This window comes from Triticum urartu, chromosome 1 (genome assembly GCF_003073215.2).
Source record: "Triticum urartu cultivar G1812 chromosome 1, Tu2.1, whole genome shotgun sequence".
NCBI lineage: Eukaryota > Viridiplantae > Streptophyta > Magnoliopsida > Poales > Poaceae > Triticum > Triticum urartu.
Window position 1 is genome coordinate 171,854,303 of NC_053022.1, and position 17,907 is coordinate 171,872,209.

The window sequence follows — 17,907 nt, forward strand, 5'->3', positions numbered from 1 at the left end:
ATCGCGAGGCTGCGACTGGTCTTTCCTCATCTTCGTATCCATAGATGCCCCGCTGCTCTCCCCCATCCTTGGAGGCGCCCCAGGTCGGAGCTTTGCACTCGTCTACTCCGTCGACTTGCCATCTGCCAGTGTGCGCCGCCTCACCCCTGCTCGGCGCCTCGGCCGCGTCGACGCCTTCAGGCCCGCCTTCTCGCCTCCGGGGCTGGACCGCCATGGCAAGGATGGCTGGGCCGGCAAGGTGGAGCACCTCGAAACTGAGGTGATGCCTTCTGGACATCCGATATCTCCCGGCGCACGCTGCTCTTCCGCGACGGCGGTTGGCCATGCTGGGCAGGCGAGACCATGGCGTCCGGCTGTCGCGGCCTGCGCTGACCACCGACGGTGGCGAGGCGACGCGAGGCTACGGGCCTGCTCGCGTGCGGGAGGCGGGAACACTGCGGGGCTGTGGCGCGTGCGCTGCGGCTGTTCCTGCGGGCATGGAGTGCAAACGGGCGCACGCGTGGGTAGGTGTGTACATGCGGGACGAGCTCCAGGGACTCATCCATGGCGGAAAGAGCGCCGACTTGAGTGAGACGACGCTATGGTGGATGAATACGATGTGAAAGGAGGCGGGGATGAGCAACGGCTCACTACGGGTTCGGTAGAAGCCACAAGATGGCCGGGGACGTAGAGGAGACGGCAAGGGAGCACGCTAATGCCGGCGGTGGTCCTCGGGTGCGCGATGAAGGAGACGAGCTAGAGGCGGAGGTCGTGGTCGAGGACGGCCGGCTCAGGGACGTCACCATCGAGTCTCCGGCTACAGGAACAGGATGCCGAAGGAAACCGTTGAGGAGTCGTGAGACAACAAATAAATTTCCGGTCGCCATTATCGGTTCCCATGCCAACAAATCTATATCTATCCTACCCTTAGAAAATGAGTGGTTAGATTTTAATATACCGCTTCCTTCACCGTCAGCGGTATAGGGTACCGTAAAAACTCTCAAAATAGAAGCATGATGTACCTGACTTGACGTAGCTGCCGGCGACGGTGAACGATTCTGATCCCAGAAGCGAGAGGCCGGCAGTGAGAAACCATCATCGTTCGAAAACTGATGCACTGGTTCCTCCCCCGCCTTCCTCTTCCTAGCCTTTACAGTAGACCATCATACACCATCCTCATCTCGTGCATCCCCGGGTGAGGTGCCACCGCCATGATCCGCTTCTACGAGAACATCATTCACTTACTGGACTTCCACATACGCGTCCTCGGGTTGGCCACATCATCAATGATGAGGGCCTCGAACCACGATCCGGTCCATGGGAAGGTCACCACCGGTGAAAGAGCCCGGGGACCTAGGGTCAGCCATCGCTGATTTGGGAAGACATAGAGACGGACACACACAACATATTTGATGAGCACCATCTCATTGCGGGTCGTAATCCTCTCCCCATCGCGCAAATGATGGCCCTCCTCGATCTTTCAGTCGCCGTCCTGCGGGAATAAGAAGGTGGATGGACGGCCAAGGAACAGGGAGCATGGACGGCCAAGGAACAGGGAGCATGGACGCCAGTCTGATGTGCCATCAAGGAACGCCGCGGAGAAAGTCGCGGACCACCGCGGCGGCGACATAGGATTCGTCGACCTCACCATCCAACGGCTAACATAAGCACTAGCTGACACGATGGTTTAGATGCAAGCATTTTCACTAATTTATCATATTATGCATTACAGAGATGGTATATCATACAATAGTATGTCCCTCATATATGATACTCCCTATTACGAGCGGTCTTACACCGTCCTTGCAGCTAGTTAATCCAGTTGTCCGGCATCAATTGGGAAGAATTACAGGCGTACTTATGACTAAATATGGTTAGGATAAATATAGTTTTTTTTACATATAAAACATGTCGCTCGTGTTACATTTCGGAAGAACCGGGACTCCTCGTTTTTGTTCTTGCCCCAGCCATCCTAATTATGACCCTCTCTTGTCCTCTCCGGCCTCCCCACATATATAATAGCAACAGGGTATATATATTCATCGGCACAGCTCCAACATTTTGGAAGAGACCACCATCTCACGTTCTCACGCATGCGCGCAGGTGCATGCTGGACGATGTGCCCATTGCACCTAGATTCGCCGCTTGCAATTTCATGGGCATAGATGATAGATCGTCCCAGCAACGACCTGGTAGGTGAGGACGCGCGGTAAGCACGCACGACAGCGGCAATGGCGAGCGGCGGCGTGCTGCCATTGGCATCGCTGAACCACATCAGCATCGTTTGCAGTTCGGTGGAGGAGTCGCTACGCTTCTACATGAATGTCCTGGGCTTCATCCCCATCCGCCGCCCCGGATCTTTCAACTTCAACGGCGCATGGTAATTAAACAGAATTGAATCATCATCTTTGGGATTAAGCAATTTACAACTGGTTGATGCATGAAATTTAATAGCTAGAAAACCACATCAATAGTACTAGTATATTTATCAAGAGAGAAGTGGTTGATGATTTTTGCTGCGAATGAAGGTTATTTAACTATGGGATCGGCATCCACCTGTTGCAATGTGAAGAGCCCCAGAGTTTGCCCGGGAAGACGGAGATCAACCCCAAGGATAACCACATCTCGTTCCAGGTACGTACTACTACTCCAATTGAATATTTTCAAAAACACTGATTGCTCGATGACGAGACAAGAATGAACTTATGTTGTACGCTTGGTTCCGGAGATGAATGATTTGCGGTGCGTGTGTGTATGCATGTCTTTGCAGTGCGAGAGCATGGTGGCGGTGGAGCGGCGGCTCAAGGAGCTGGGCATCCCGTACATCCAGCGGTGCGTGGAGGAGGGCGGCATCTACGTGGACCAGATCTTCTTCCACGACCCCGACGGCTTCATGATCGAGATCTGCAACTGCGACAACCTCCCGGTCGTCCCGCTTGCCGACCATACCTTCACCATGGCCGCCTGCAAGAGGGTCGTCGCCGTGAAGCAACAGCAGAAGCCGCTGGCGGTACAAGCTCCTCCCCTGCAGACGACGGCGACAACCACGGCGGCACAGTGCGTGCCGTCAGCCAACAAGGCGATGCAGCGTGTGGGCGGCGAGGAGGCGGCACACGTCTCGTGCGCGTGAGATGGAAGATGTAGCATGTGTGTGTGGATAGCTAACTTTGCCGAAATGGTGGCGTGCGCGTCGCGGATGGAGTGGTTCATTCGTGTCGCGGATGGGATATTAGGATGTGTGGGTCCCGTGCATGCGGGTGTCATGTGCGTGGGGCACCCTGCTAAAAAATGCAATATATCCAACATATTGTATCACGCTGTTGTCCTAGTTTGTCCAAATCTCGTCACTCCTCTGGTTTTGAGCTCGCCATGCACTTGTTGCTCTCGTCAATTCTCCTGCCATCTCTTCAGTGGAGAAAATATCGTGGGTTCAAGTACACTCGATTATCTAGCATGTTCAAAATTTTAACACACATACAGTACATTAACAAATTTCAGGTGTGATCAAAAACTGACCCCACAACTTTCACATGGAATACCCCACAACTTACACATGGTTTTTTTCGAAAAAAAACTTCCAATCTATTCATCTTCAATAATGATAGTATAACGAACACTAGAAATAATAAAAATTACATCCAGATCCGTAGACCACCTAGCGTCTACTACAAGCATTGAAGCGAGCCGAAGGCGCGCCGCTGTCATCGCCCCTCCCTCGCCGAAGCCCGGCAAACCTTGTTGTAGTAGGCAGTTGGAAAGTCGTCGTGCTAAGGTCCCATAGAAGCAACGCACCAGAACAACAACCGTCGTCGATGAAGAGTGTAGATTAGAAGGATCCAACCTGAGGATACCAGAACATAGACGAACGACGAACAGATCCGAGCAATCCACCAAAGACAGGTCCGTCGGAGACACACCTCCACACGCCCACCGACGATGCTAGACGCATCAACAGAACAGGGACTGAGCAGGAAGACCTTTATTCCATCTTCAGGAAGCCGCTGCCATCTCACCTTCCTGAGCGGTACGCAAACCCTAGCAAAACTCGAAAAAAGATCTAAGAACGAAGACCTCCCACCGGCGAGGGCCAAGATCCACTCCGCCCCCATGGCCCTAAGGCCGCCAAAGACGAAGTGGACCGGCGCCGGCGCCAGCGGGAGGCAGAGAAACCCTACCTTTTTTGGGAGGCGACGGCTGGCTAGACGGGACTTGATCTGGCTAACTTACACATGGAATTTCACTGTGTCTCTCTCCTGCAGCCCCTCCCATTTGGATAAAGCTAGGGGGGTAGATGTTTCAAGGCAAACCCCAAACAGGGGATGCATCAAATCACACGAGTAAGGTTGGGAACCACACTTCTCCTTTTTCATGTGATCCTAATATGGGTGTACACTAGGGGTGTGGAGAGTACAAGGGAATACCACAACTTTAAAGTGGCGGATTATAGAGTGGACGGGAAATTGATGGCATTGAGAGGGTGATGAAAACTGGCACGAGAGAATGGGTGAGAAAGACAGAAAAAAAATAGAAAGCAATAAATAAAAAATTATGCAACGAAGGACATATAAAAGTCATTTTTGCATTAAGAAATAGGTGAGCAAAAAGATGCAAAGTGAAAGCCGAGTGTCCTATTTTGGGCACTTCACTTATTTTCCATACACGCCGAGCATATTGTAAAACACGCGGCGTATAGGGCACCCCGTCACGCGGTCAATCGTGGCCGTATGCATCGCCCAGATGCAGAGGCCGGGGGTCATCCTCCTTTTTTAAAAAAATGTAGTCGTCAATCACTGCCGTGATGGCCATGTGGGAAAAACTTTGCTGAGAGGGAACTCTAAGACAAGTGTTTTCTACACGCTATGCCGAGTGTTTTGTTGGAAGCAGAGGTCCTTTTCCCGATTCTCGGCTTAGTGTTGTCTACACCGAGGTCAACATTTGTGTTGAGCATTGTTGAGGAAATTGTTTACTGGTAGCTGCTCGATTGGCTGACGAGTAACGGATTAATAGGCTAATTGGCAAGTTAATCCATTAATTGAAAGATTTACTAGTTTATCGACTACTCAGTGACCTTATGAGTAGTGATTAATCGGTAAGTTAACTTGTTAATCGAACGAATTTTTAAAAAGGGTGTTGAGTAGGGTTTGGTACTCGGCGTACACGTATATAAGCCGAGTCGAGTACCCGTGAAATGACACTCGGGTTACAGCGAGCTACTATGCAACTTATGATTTTCTTGTAGTGACATTTACAAATAAACAAAAGTTCTAGAAACGTTTAAATTTGTTTTTGAAAGATGGAGCATATGGACCCCTGTGAGGGGTGAGAGCACCCGATATGCACTTCTCCCGCCATGGGGCTAGGACTCATGCATCTCATCCCCACGTCCACCATGGACCAAATGAAGAAAAGCTCTTGGCACTTGGGAGAGAGAGAGAGAGAGAGAGATGTGAAACCAGCAGTCGCTCATCATGAACACTCAGCTGTACGTGAACACCCCCATGCATGCAAATGTACTCACGCCACAATGACATGATTGCGTCCATGCATACATACGTCAGTCAAGTTAGACTCCAACTTTTCGCAAAAAAAAAGTTAGACTCCAATTAATAAGAAAAATATTAGAACAACCCCTCAAAAAAAACATTAGAACATGGTCCTTTCATTTCGTTGGCTGCTCTATCAAAGCGAAAAGTAAAACGTAAAAAATACAGAAATAAAGATGGCAATACGAGGATTTGAACCCGCGAGCCGCTACGTATATACTGATAATTATATCGCCGTCATGAACACACGAACATCAGTTTAACTGCTAATAGTTTAGTTTCCGACTGTATAAAATTAATGATAACTGTTGGACCTGAACCCCGCTATGTTTAGTCCTATACCGCCAGTTTTCAGATAGAATTACCAAAATAAATAGCATGGCGCAATCAACGCCATTGGCCCCCCGGCCAAGCAATTCCAATTAAGTTTTAAGCACTCTCGCTAACAAGTTGTGTTTGAGATTCTCATGCAGGTGATGATGAAGATGAACACGACGCCAGAAGACGCAGGGGTGCTTCCCCGGCCGGCGACGGAGAAGAGGAAGCTGTGGGGATTCTCGCGCCACCTCGGCAGCGGATCCCGGGAGGATGACCGGTGGGATGCATCCAAGAGCTCCGGCTCCACCGCCGGAGAGCGCTGGGATGCGCCCCGGCACAAGCTCAGCCACGGCTGCTCCGGGGTGCTTCCCCGGCCGGCGACGGAGAAGAGGACGCTGTGGGATTCTCGCGCCACCTCGGCAGCGGATCCCCGGAGGATGACCGGTGGGATGCATCCAAGAGGCCGTGGCTGCTCCGGCTCGTCCGCCGTTGAGGAGGCTCACGAGCTTGACCGTGGCTGCTCCGGCTCCTCCGCTGTTGAGGGGGCTCACGAGCTCGGCCGTGGCTGCCCAGCCGCTGACGACGAGAGGAAGAGGATGCCTCAGCTTGAAGACGACGACGGGACGAAGAAGAGCTGCTGGACTGCGGATTATTCGCTGGGCCCACGTTCATACGGGCACCTGACCCTAGTGAGCTACCATCGCCGATACTGCTGCTGCTTCCCGCCTGTGCGTGCGAGCTGCTGGACTTGCCCACATGTACGTGTGAGCCAGTGCAGCAGAGGCGATGTATGGTGAGAAGGTGGGTGTAGTTGATGTCCTAGGTTCTAGGGTTAGGGTGTAGGTTCTAGGGTAGGTTTAGGGTTCTAGGTTCAAGGGATGTCAGTCGTAGGGTAGGTTTAGGGTTCTAGGTTATAGGTTTTTATTATTATAAAATTAATTAGTTTTTCAGCTAATGGCTTTTTATTAAAAAGTCTCATATGAAAAAAGTGTCCAAAACCGAGCTATATATATACAAATTGAGTTGTCATGCGTGACTCACATGGTCAAACGCTGATTTTGATTGTGCATTCCCGTTCTAGCTAGCAGGTGCGATGCATGTTGTACGCATGTGAAACGAGAGAGATTCAATATACAGTTTGTATTCAGTCATAAGTGTTACACTTATACAACATGCAGCACACAAGGGTGCGGCCACTAGAGAAAAGACATTCTACCATGCACGATATATACCATGCATGTATCAGCCACCGGTTGTCTTTGAGATTCGGATTCATGCATGCATCTAGTCTTTGTGTTGCTTAGTTAACCTCAATTTATGACCCCTTGTTCTATTAATTTATGTCATATCAATCAATCACTATTTTTTCTGAGAACTTTTCCCCGTAGTTATTATCTGTAATATCTCTTCTCTCACTCACAAAGTAGAAACAAGGGGTCATAAATTCAGCCATGGCTCCGGGGTGCTTCCCTGGCCGGCGACGGAGAAGCGGTGGGGGGATTCTCGCGCCACCTCGGCAGCGGATCCCGGGAGGATGACCGGTGGGATGCATCCAAGAGCTCCGGCTCCTCCGCCGGAGAGCGCTGGGACGCGCCCCGGCACAAGCTCAGCCACGGCTGCTCCGGGGTGCTTCCCCGGCCGGCGACGGAGAAGAGGACGCTGTGGGGATTCTCGCGCCACCTCGGCTGCGGATCCCCGGAGGATGACTGGTGGGATGCATCCAAGAGCTCCGGCTCCACCGCCGTTGAGGGGGCTCACGAGCTCGGCCGTGGCTGCTCCGGCTCGTCCGCCGTTGAGGAGGCTCACGAGCTCGACCGTGGCTGCTCCGGCTCCTCCGCCGTTGAGGGGGCTCACGAGCTCGGCCGTGGCTGCCCAGCCGCTGACGACGAGAGGAAGAGGATGCCTCAGCTTGAAGACGACGACGGGACGAAGAAGAGCTGCTGGACTGCGGATTATTCGCTGGGCCCACGTTCATACGGGCACCTGACCCTAGTGAGCTACCATCGCCGATACTGCTGCTGCTTCCCGCCTGTGCGTGCGAGCTGCTGGACTTGCCCACATGTACGTATGAGCCAGTGCAGCAGAGGCGATGTATGGTGAGAAGGTGGGTGTAGTTGATGTCCTAGGTTCTAGGGTTAGGGTGTAGGTTCTAGGGTAGGTTTAGGGTTCTAGGTTCAAGGGATGTCAGTCGTAGGGTAGGTTTAGGGTTCTAGGTTATAGGTTTTATTATTATAAAATTAATTAGTTTTTCAGCTAATGGCTTTTTATTAAAAAGTCTCATATGAAAAAAGTGTCCAAAACCGAGCTATATATATACAAATTGAGTTGTCATGCGTGACTCACATGGTCAAACGCTGATTTTGATTGTGCATTCCCGTTCTAGCTAGCAGGTGCGATGCATGTTGTACGCATGTGAAACGAGAGAGATTCAATATACAGTTTGTATTCAGTCATAAGTGTTACACTTATACAACATGCAGCACACAAGGGTGCGGCCACTAGAGAAAAGACATTCTACCATGCACGATATATACCATGCATGTATCAGCCACCGGTTGTCTTTGAGATTCGGATTCATGCATGCATCTAGTCTTTGTGTTGCTTAGTTAACCTCAATTTATGACCCCTTGTTCTATTAATTTATGTCATATCAATCAATCACTATTTCTCCTGAGAACTTTTCCCCGTAGTTATTATCTGTAATATCTCTTCTCTCACTCACAAAGTAGAAACAAGCAATACTACACTCACTCAGGGTTTTTTCATATGATTCTAAAATTTAAATTTATTTTATCTTTTGAACCGTAAGTTTGATTTATGATACATTTGCAAATTTATGTTCCTTGTGAAGAGAACATTGAAATAAGATCGCTCTTGAATATATTTTCACAAATTTTAAAATTCAAATATGAAACATGGAGAGACCTTACGAAACTGTAAAATACAACTGTATGTACCAAGTTTCATCGAGTTTTTTATAGATCAGTTTTGTATAAATTTTGTTTAAAATATCTCATCAGTATAGACACATTTGTCCAAATAGAATATAACACAAACTTTTATTTCAGAAGATATCAAGCATCCAAATCTTTAAATAGAAAGAGAAAATATATTTTGGGATAGAGCTGCAAAAGGGAGAGGCATCCAAACAAAAGAACACTATTTAAAAAGGCTGACACACACAAACTGACCATGTGGCAGAAAGATGGAGAAAAGTAAGACGTACAACAGGTTAGTACATTGTGATTTTTTTATGACCCTGAAATAATTAAGTGGCTGATCAATGCACGGTATATACCGTGCATGGTAGAAAATGCACTCTCTGCGGCCACTACTCATCTAACCCCGAAGCTAACTCCCACTAAAACAGCACATGCGATCATGGCGCTAACTAATTAATAGCCTAGGTAGTTACTGAGTGCAACGGGAAGGAGAATATCATGTGGCAGTTGATGTACAAGAACCCCCTGCAATCGCAGCAACGCCGGCGGAGATGCAAAGACTGGAGCGGAAATCATCAAACATGGCGAAGGGCAGCCCTTTAGTAATGATGTCGGTGAACTTCTGCTTCATGGGAACATGCAAAACGCGCACTTGGCCGAGAGCAACCATCTTGCGAACAAAGTGAATATCGAGCTCGATATGTTTGGTGCATCGATGATGAACCGGTTTCTACGCGCGGTAGACAGCAGGGACGTTATCACAGTAGACAATCGTGGCCTTGGCAACGTTGGAGGGAAGCTCATGAAGAAGTTGTCGTATCCAAAACCCAGCAACACCCCACCATGGCTTTGGCCACAGCGCGGTATTCAGCATCCACGCTCGATAGCGATGAAGGAAATATGCCCTAGAGGCAATAATAAAGTTGTTACTTATATTTCCTTATATCATGATAAATGTTTATTATTCAGGCTAGAATTGTACTCCCTCCGTACAAAGTTAGTACAGAGTTGGGTCATCTATTTTGGAACCGAGGGAGTATTAACCGAAAACTTGATACATGTGTGGATACATAGACAAACACCGTATCCCTAGTAAGCCTCTACTAGACTAGTAATCAAAGATGGTTAAGTTTCCTAACCATAAATATGTGTTGTCATTTGATGAACGGGATCACATCATTAGGAGAATGATGTGATGGACATGACCCATCCGTTAGCTTATCATATTGATCGTTCAGTTTTATTGTTATTGCTTTCTTCATGTCATATACATATTCCTTTGACCATGAGATTATGCAACTCCCGGATACCGGAGGAATGCCTTGTGTGCTATCAAACGTCACAACATAACTGGGTGATTATAAAAATGCTCTACAGGTATCTCCGAAGGTGTTTGTTGGGTTGGCATATATCAAGATTAGGATTTGTCACTCCGAGTATCGGAGAGGTATCTCTGGGCCTCTCGGTAATGCACATCATAATAAGCCTTGCAAGCAATGTGACTAATGAGTTAGTTGCGGGATGATGTATTACGGAACAAGTAAAGAGACTTGCCGGTAACGAGATTGAACTAGGTATGAAGATACCAACGATCGAATCTCGGGCAAGTAACATACCAATGACAAAGGGAATAACGTATATTGTCATTACGGTACGACCGATAAAGATCTTCGTAGAATATGTAGGAACCAATATGAGCATCCAAGTTCTGCTGTTGGTTATTGACCAGAGAGCTGTCTCGGTGATGTCTACATAGTTCTCGAACCCGTAGGGTCCGCACGCTTAACGTTCGATGACGATTTTGTATTATATGAGTTATGTGATTTGGTGACCGAATGTTGTTCGGAGTCCTGGGTGAGATCACAGACATGACGAGGAGTCTCAAAATGGTCGAGAGGTAAAGATTCATATATAGGATGATGATATTCGGACACCGGAAGTGTTCTGGGGGTACCGGGTACATATCGGGTCACCGGAAGGGGTTCCGGGCATCCCCCCGACAACTACATGGGCCTAATGGGCCAAGAAAGGGGACAGACCAGTCCCTAAGGGGCTGGTGCGCCCCATGTAGGCCAAATTAGGAGGGGAAGGAAAGAGGAGATGAGGGAAAGGAAGGGAAGGGATTCAGCCTCCCCCTTCCTTCCCTCCTCCCTCCGGAAGATATGGTAAGGGGGGAGGCCGAATTAGGAGGCGCCCAAGTAGGATTCCGCCTACTTGGTGAGCCCCCTTGGCTGCCTCTCCTCTCCTCCAACCTATATATATATATGTGTGTGTGTGGGGGGGGGGGCACCGCTAGAACACACAACAACATCTGTTAGCCGTGTGCGGTGCCTCCCTCCATAGTTTACGCCTCCGGTCATATCTTCATAGTTCTTAAGCGAAGCCCTGCGGGGGTCACTTCACCATCACCGTCACCACACCATCGTGCTGACGGAACTCTCCCTCGACACTTTGCTGGATCAAGAGTTCGAGGGACGTCATCGAGTTGAACGTGTGCAGAACTCGGAGGCGTTGTACGTTCAGTGCTTCATCAGTCGAAACGATAAGAAGTTCGACTACATCAACCGCGTTGTCAAACGCTTCCTCTTTCGGTCTATGAGGGTACGTGGACACACTCGCCCCCTCTCGTTGCTATGCATATCCTAGATAGATTTTGCGTGAGCGTAGGAAGTTTTTTGAAACTGCATGCTATGTTAACCAACACGTGAGACCATCGGTTGTCTCTTGGATGACCAAGAGATCAGTGTGCCACCGAGGAAGAGGCAATACCTCAAGTGGAGCAACGTGTGTCGGGCAACGGGCCCAATCTGCGTCCGTGCAGACGATGAGATCCGACGGTGGAGAGGCGGCCATTGTGAGCCCACAATCGAGAGTTCCATCAATGTAACGCGAGATACGCTAGGCCATTGCCCAGTGGAGTTGGCGCAACGCATGCATGTGTAAGAAGACTTGCTGCATGGCATAGGTGATGTCTGGTCGTGTCAGCATCAGGTACTGAAGGGCGCCTGCAATGCTCCAGTAGAAGCACGCGTCGGAGGCATGAACACCATCGGTAGCCAAGACCTTAGCCTTGGTGTTGACCGTGGTTGAGGCCGGATGACAATCAGATAGACATGTCTACATGTTGGAGCACCTCCTCGGCGTACTGGGCCTAATGAAGAAAAAATTACCTGATGAGAGCATGAACCTGTATGACAAGGAAGAATTTGAGTGGCCCCAGATCATAGAAAGCAATGGAGTCATGAAGCGATGTTGTGAGGATGATGTCATCAACTTAATGTAGTAGATACGCGTCACCATGGTCCCGACGTAGTAGGAAGAGACAATTGTGGCCTTGGCAACGTTGGGCGGTAGCTCATGAAGAAGTTCCTTATTTGTTCTTGGTGACCCAACATCACCGTGTTCATGCTAATCTATGTTGATGACATTGTTTTGGTCAGTTAATCTTCTCTAGTTGTGGACCGCCTCATCGCTCAACTTCATTCTGATTTTGTACTCAAGGAGCTTGGACCTCTATGCTATTTTTGGGGCATTGAAGTCATCAAATCACATAGGGCAATTTTTCTATCACAACACACTTACATTTCTCATTTGCTCGGTCATGCGAATATGGTGAAGTGTACCACTGCAGCACGCCTAGAATGTCGGACGACAAAATATCTAAGACTGCTAGCATCCCTCGTTCGGTTGGGGACAATACTAAGTACCATGGTCTACTGGGAGCACTCCAGTATCTCACCTTGACTCGGCCTGACATTGCCTTTGCAGTATATGTCAATTTCTACATGCTCCCACCATTTAACATTTCACCTGTCGGATTTCGGGTTCCGGCAAAACCCTTGAGGTTCGAACTCTGGGGTGCGCACGAAGATCTCTCCTCCCCCTAGCTCACGCTCTCACCACAATCTCAAATCTCAGCACGACGAACTCACAGAACAAAGGACACATGGTTTATACTGGTTCGGGCCACCGATGTGGTGTAATACCCTACTCCAGTGTGGTGTGGTGGATTGCCTCTTGGGCTGAAGATGAACAAGTACAGGGGAAGAACAGCCTCCTGAGGAGAGGTGTCCTTGAGCTTGGTGAGCTGGTGTGGTTGAGGATGGTCTGAATGGTCCAAGACCCGTACCCTCCTACTGTGGTGGCTAGTCCTATTTATAAAGGCCCTGGTCCTCTTCTCAAATGTAGGCGGGAAGGGATCCAACAACGGCCAAATTTGAAGGGAGACAACTAGTACAAGTTATCCTGATAAAAGGTGGTCTTCGCCTGCCAAAGGCTCGGGTGGTGACGCCATCCTGGGCTCCACGGTGACCTTCGTTCTGCCGTCCTGCTGGTCTTGGTATTGTTGCACCGATATGGAAACCTTTGCCTGATGCCTCGGGACTCCTCGCCTGTGCTTGCCCCCTTAGCACCAAAGAGGAAACGAGTACACTGCACGCGCTGGCACCCACCTGGTGCCCGCCTGACCTTGGTCGTCATGGCTTGCATCACAGGCACCTCGCGAGGTGCCCCCCGCCTTGATCTCTCTGCCCCTCACGAGCCAGCCTGGTGAGGCCGCCCCCAAGGAGGTCTAGCATCGTCCGCCTCACGAGGCTTGGCCCATCGCGAGGGTCTTGAGTGTTCGTTGATGAAGATGGGCCATACAGGGCCGCTGGTAGAGCCATGCCGCGGGCCGCAGGCAGGCAAGTCTGGGGACCCCCATTCCAAGGACGCCGACAGTAGCCCCCGGGCCCAAGGCACGCTCGGACTTGGCTTCGAGGCAAGGCCAAGGGGCAAGTGCGGAGCGCCGCGGGCCCCAATAGCCTGCGGCCTCGGTTGACCCGTGGCGATTGATGGGACGTGGGCGTCTCCACTTCCCCATGCTGCCTTAATATCCGCCTGGCTAGGCGGCCACCGTGACCTATACAGTTATTCCCTCGTTGCTGGCGACACACTTCTCCAATTCTTCCACCTTCCAAACAACAACCTCCTCTCCCAACTCGACCTGAGCTCGGCCCTCCCCGTCGCCATGGAGCCAAGCCGAACGGAGAAAGGGAAGAAGAAGTCCCAGTCCTCAGTCGTGCCACCTCCGGGCATTGAGCCTGCTATTAGTCGGTCGTTGGTGCTTAACCAGGAAGCCATGGACAAGGTCCGCCCAGCGCTCGCCTCCAGCTTCAACGAATGGGGGAAGATGATGGCCTGTCCCGCATCACGCGCCTTTGTTGATAGGACAGCAACCGAGGTCCAATTCTTCATTGACGCCCGGTTGGTCGGCCTGGTTCCTCCCTTTTCCACCTTCTTCAACGCCATGCTTTCCGACTATCTGATCCATATGCTGCACCTAGATCCCTAATCCGTTTCCCTTCTTGCCGTTTTTGCCTTCGTCTGCGAGGCCATGTGATACGTCTCCAACGTATCTATAATTTTTTATTGTTCCATGCTATTATATTATCTATTTTGGATGTTTATGGGATTTATTATACACTTTTATATTATTTTTGGGACTAACTATTAACCTAGAGCCCAGTGCCAGTTTCTGTTTTTCCTTGTTTTAGAGTATCGCAGAAAAGGAAAATCAAACGGAGTTCAATTGACCTGAAACTTCACGAAACTTATTTTTGGACCAGAAGAAGCCCACGGAGCATCGAAGATGGACCAGAAGAGTCCCAGGCTGCCCACGAGGGTGGAGCGTGTGCCCACCCCCCTGGGCGTGCCCCCTGCCTCGTGGACAGCCTGGAGATCCCCTGACCGACTTCTTTCGCCTATATATGTCCATATACCCTAAAAACTCCGGGGAGCAGAATAAATCGGGAGTTCTGCCGCCAGAAGCCTCCGTAGCCACCGAAAACCAATCTAGACCCGTTCCGGCACCTTGCCGGAGGAGGGAATCCTTCTCCGGTGGCCATCTTCATCATCCCGACGCTCTCCATGACGAGGAGGGAGTAGTTCTCCCTCGGGGCTGAGGGTATGTACCAGTAGCTATGTGTTTGATCTCTCTCTCTCTCTCGTGTTTTTGAGCTGGCATGATCTTGATGTATCACGAGCTTTGCTATTATAGTTGGATCTTATGATGTTTCTCCCCCTCTACTCTCTTGTGATGAATTGAGTTTTCCCTTTGAAATTATCTTATCGGATTGAGTCTTTAAGGATTTGAGAACACTTGATGTATGTCTTGCATGTGCTTATCTGTGGTGACAATGGGATATCACGTGATCCACTTGATGTATGTTTTGGTGATCAACTTGCGAGTTACGTGACCTCGTGAACTTATGCATAGGGGTTGGCACACGTTTTCATCTTGACTCTCCAGTAGAAACTTTGGGGCACTCTTTGAAGTTATTTGTGTTGGTTGAATAGATGAATCTGAGATTGTGTGATGCATATCGTATAATCATACCCACGGATACTTGAGGTGACATTGGAGCATCTAGGTGACATTAGGGTTTTGGTTGATTTGTGTCGTAAGGTGTTATTCTAGTACGAACTCTATGATAGATTGAACGGAAAGAATAGCTTCATGTTATTTTACTACGGACTCTTGAATAGATCGATCAGAAAGGATAATTTTGAGGTGGTTTCGTACCCTACAATAATCTCTTCGTTTGTTCTCCGCTATTAGTGACTCTGGAGTGACTCTTTGTTGCATGTTGAGGGATAGTTATATGATCCAATTATGTTATTATTGTTGAGAGGACTTGCATTAGTGAAAGTATGAACCCTAGGCCTTGTTTCCTAGCATTGCAATACCGTTTTCGCTCACTTTTATCATTAGTTACCTTGTTGTTTTTATATTTTCATATTACAAAAACCATTATCTACTATCCATATTGCACTTGTTTCACAGTCTCTTCGCCGAACTAGTGCACCTATACAATTTACCATTGTATTGGGTGTGTTGGGGACACAAGAAACTCTTTGTTATTTGGTTGCAGGGTTGCTTGAGAGAGACCATCTTCATCCTACACCTCCCACGGATTGATAAACCTTAGGTCATTCACTTGAGGGAAATTTGCTACTGTCCTACAAACCTCTGCACTTGGAGGCCCAACAATGTCTACAAGAAGAAGGTTGTGTAGTAAAAATCAAGCTCTTTTCTGGCTCCGTTGCCGGGGAGGTTAGCGCTTGAAGGTATATCTTTAGATCTTACAATCGAATCTTTTTGTTTCTTGTCTTATCACTAGTTTAGTCTATAAAAGAAAATGACAAAAAATGGAATTGAGGGTACCTCATATGCTTCATCTTTTTAATATCTACCATGAAAATAAGGATTCCGATAATTGTGCTCAAGTGCTAGAAGAAGAATGCATTAGAATGTTTCGCACTAAATATTTGAATGGTGAGCATGATTGCAATGTTGTTAGTATGAATTCCTTGAATATCCATGATGCTAATGATATCCAAAGCCACAAGCTTGGGGAAGCTATGTTTGATGAAGATGATATTTTTTGTCCTCCAAGTTTTGATGAGAAAATTTATTATGATGAAAGCATCCCTCCTATCTATGATGATTATTGTGATGACACGTATGCCATAAAGAATAATGATATCCATGAAACTTTTCATCACGATTTTAATTTTCAATTGGATTATGCCTCAAATGATAGTTATTTTGTTGAGTTTGCTCCCACTACTATTCATGAGAAGAAATTTGCTTATGTGGAGAGTAATAAAATCTCTATGCTTGTAGATCATGAAAAGAATGCTTTATTTGATAGTTATATTGTTGAATTCATTCATGCAGCTACTGAAAATTATTATGAGGGAGGAATATATGCTTGTAGGAATTGCAATAATATCAAGTTTCCTCTCTATGTGCTTAAAGTTTTAAAGTTATGCTTGTTTTAGCTTCCTATGCAAGTTGATTCTTGTTACCACAAGTTGTTTGTTCACAAAATCCCTATGCATAGGAAGTGGGTTAGAATTAAATGTGCTAGCCATATTCTTCATGATGCCCTCTTTATGTTTCAATTCTTATCTTTTATGTGAGCATCATTGAAATCATCATGCCTAGCTAGGGGCGTTAAACGATAGCGCTTGTTGGGAGACAACCCAATTTTTATTTTTGTGCCTTGATTTTTGTTCCTATTTAGTAATAAATAATTCATCTAGCCTCTGTTTAGATGTGGTTTTATGTTTTAATTAGTGTTTGTGCCAAGTAAAGCCTTTAGGACCTTCTTGGGTGATTGTTATTTGATCTTTCTGTAAAAAATAGAAAGTATGCGCTCACGAGAATAATTTTCATTTTTTACCAGAGAGCGATAAAATACCAATTCCAACTGAAGTATATCACTAAACAAATTTCCTAGGACTTCCTAATTGCTCAGGATTTTTGGAGTTACAGAAGTATTCGGAACCTACAGATTACTACAGCCTGTTCTGTTTTTGACAGATTCTGTTTTCTATGTGTTGTTTGCTTATTTTGATGAATCTATGAGTAGTATCGGAGGGTATGAACCATAGAGAAGTTGGAATATAGTAGATATTACACCAATATGAATTTAGAATGAGTTCACAACAGTACCTAAGTGGTGATTTATTTTCTTATACTAACAGAGCTTACGAGTTTTCTGTTAAGTTTTGTGTTGTGAAGTTTTCAAGTTTTGGGTAAAGATTCGATGGACTATGCAATAAGAAGTGGAAAGATCCTAAGCTTGGTGATTCCCAAGGCACCCCAAGGCAATATTCAAGGAAAACCAAGATCTAAGCTTGAGGATGCCCCGAAAGGCATCCCTCTTTCGTCTTCGTTCATCGGTAACTTTATTTGGAGCTATATTTTTATTCACCACATGATATGTGTTTTGCTTGGAGAATCAATTTATTTTGTTAGAATTTGCTTTCTGTTATTTATAAAAATGTTTTACATCTTTTATTTCAATAAAAGTGGCATTGATAGCCTTTACTATGCCTATTTTACAAGTCCACATGTTGCTGTTTGAAAACAGAAAGTTTACCGCTGTTGCAAAAATTCCCTAGAAAAGTCAGAATGTGATAAAATGTTGACACCTTTTGAATAATAAGCTCTGATAAATTTACTACAGTGGTAATGTTATTTCATAATTTTTGGAGGTAGGGAAGTATGGATCTTGCTGCACTCTTTACAGACTGTCCTGTTTAGGCAGATTGCTGTTATGTTTGCATTGTTTGCA

The 17,907-nt window shown here is 47.5% G+C and overlaps 1 pseudogene; it reads left to right on the forward strand.

Annotated features, from left to right (window-relative positions):
* Positions 1–2,210: 2,210 nt before the first annotated feature.
* LOC125532788 lies at positions 2,211–3,245 on the forward strand (annotated as a pseudogene).
* Positions 3,246–17,907: the final 14,662 nt, after the last annotated feature.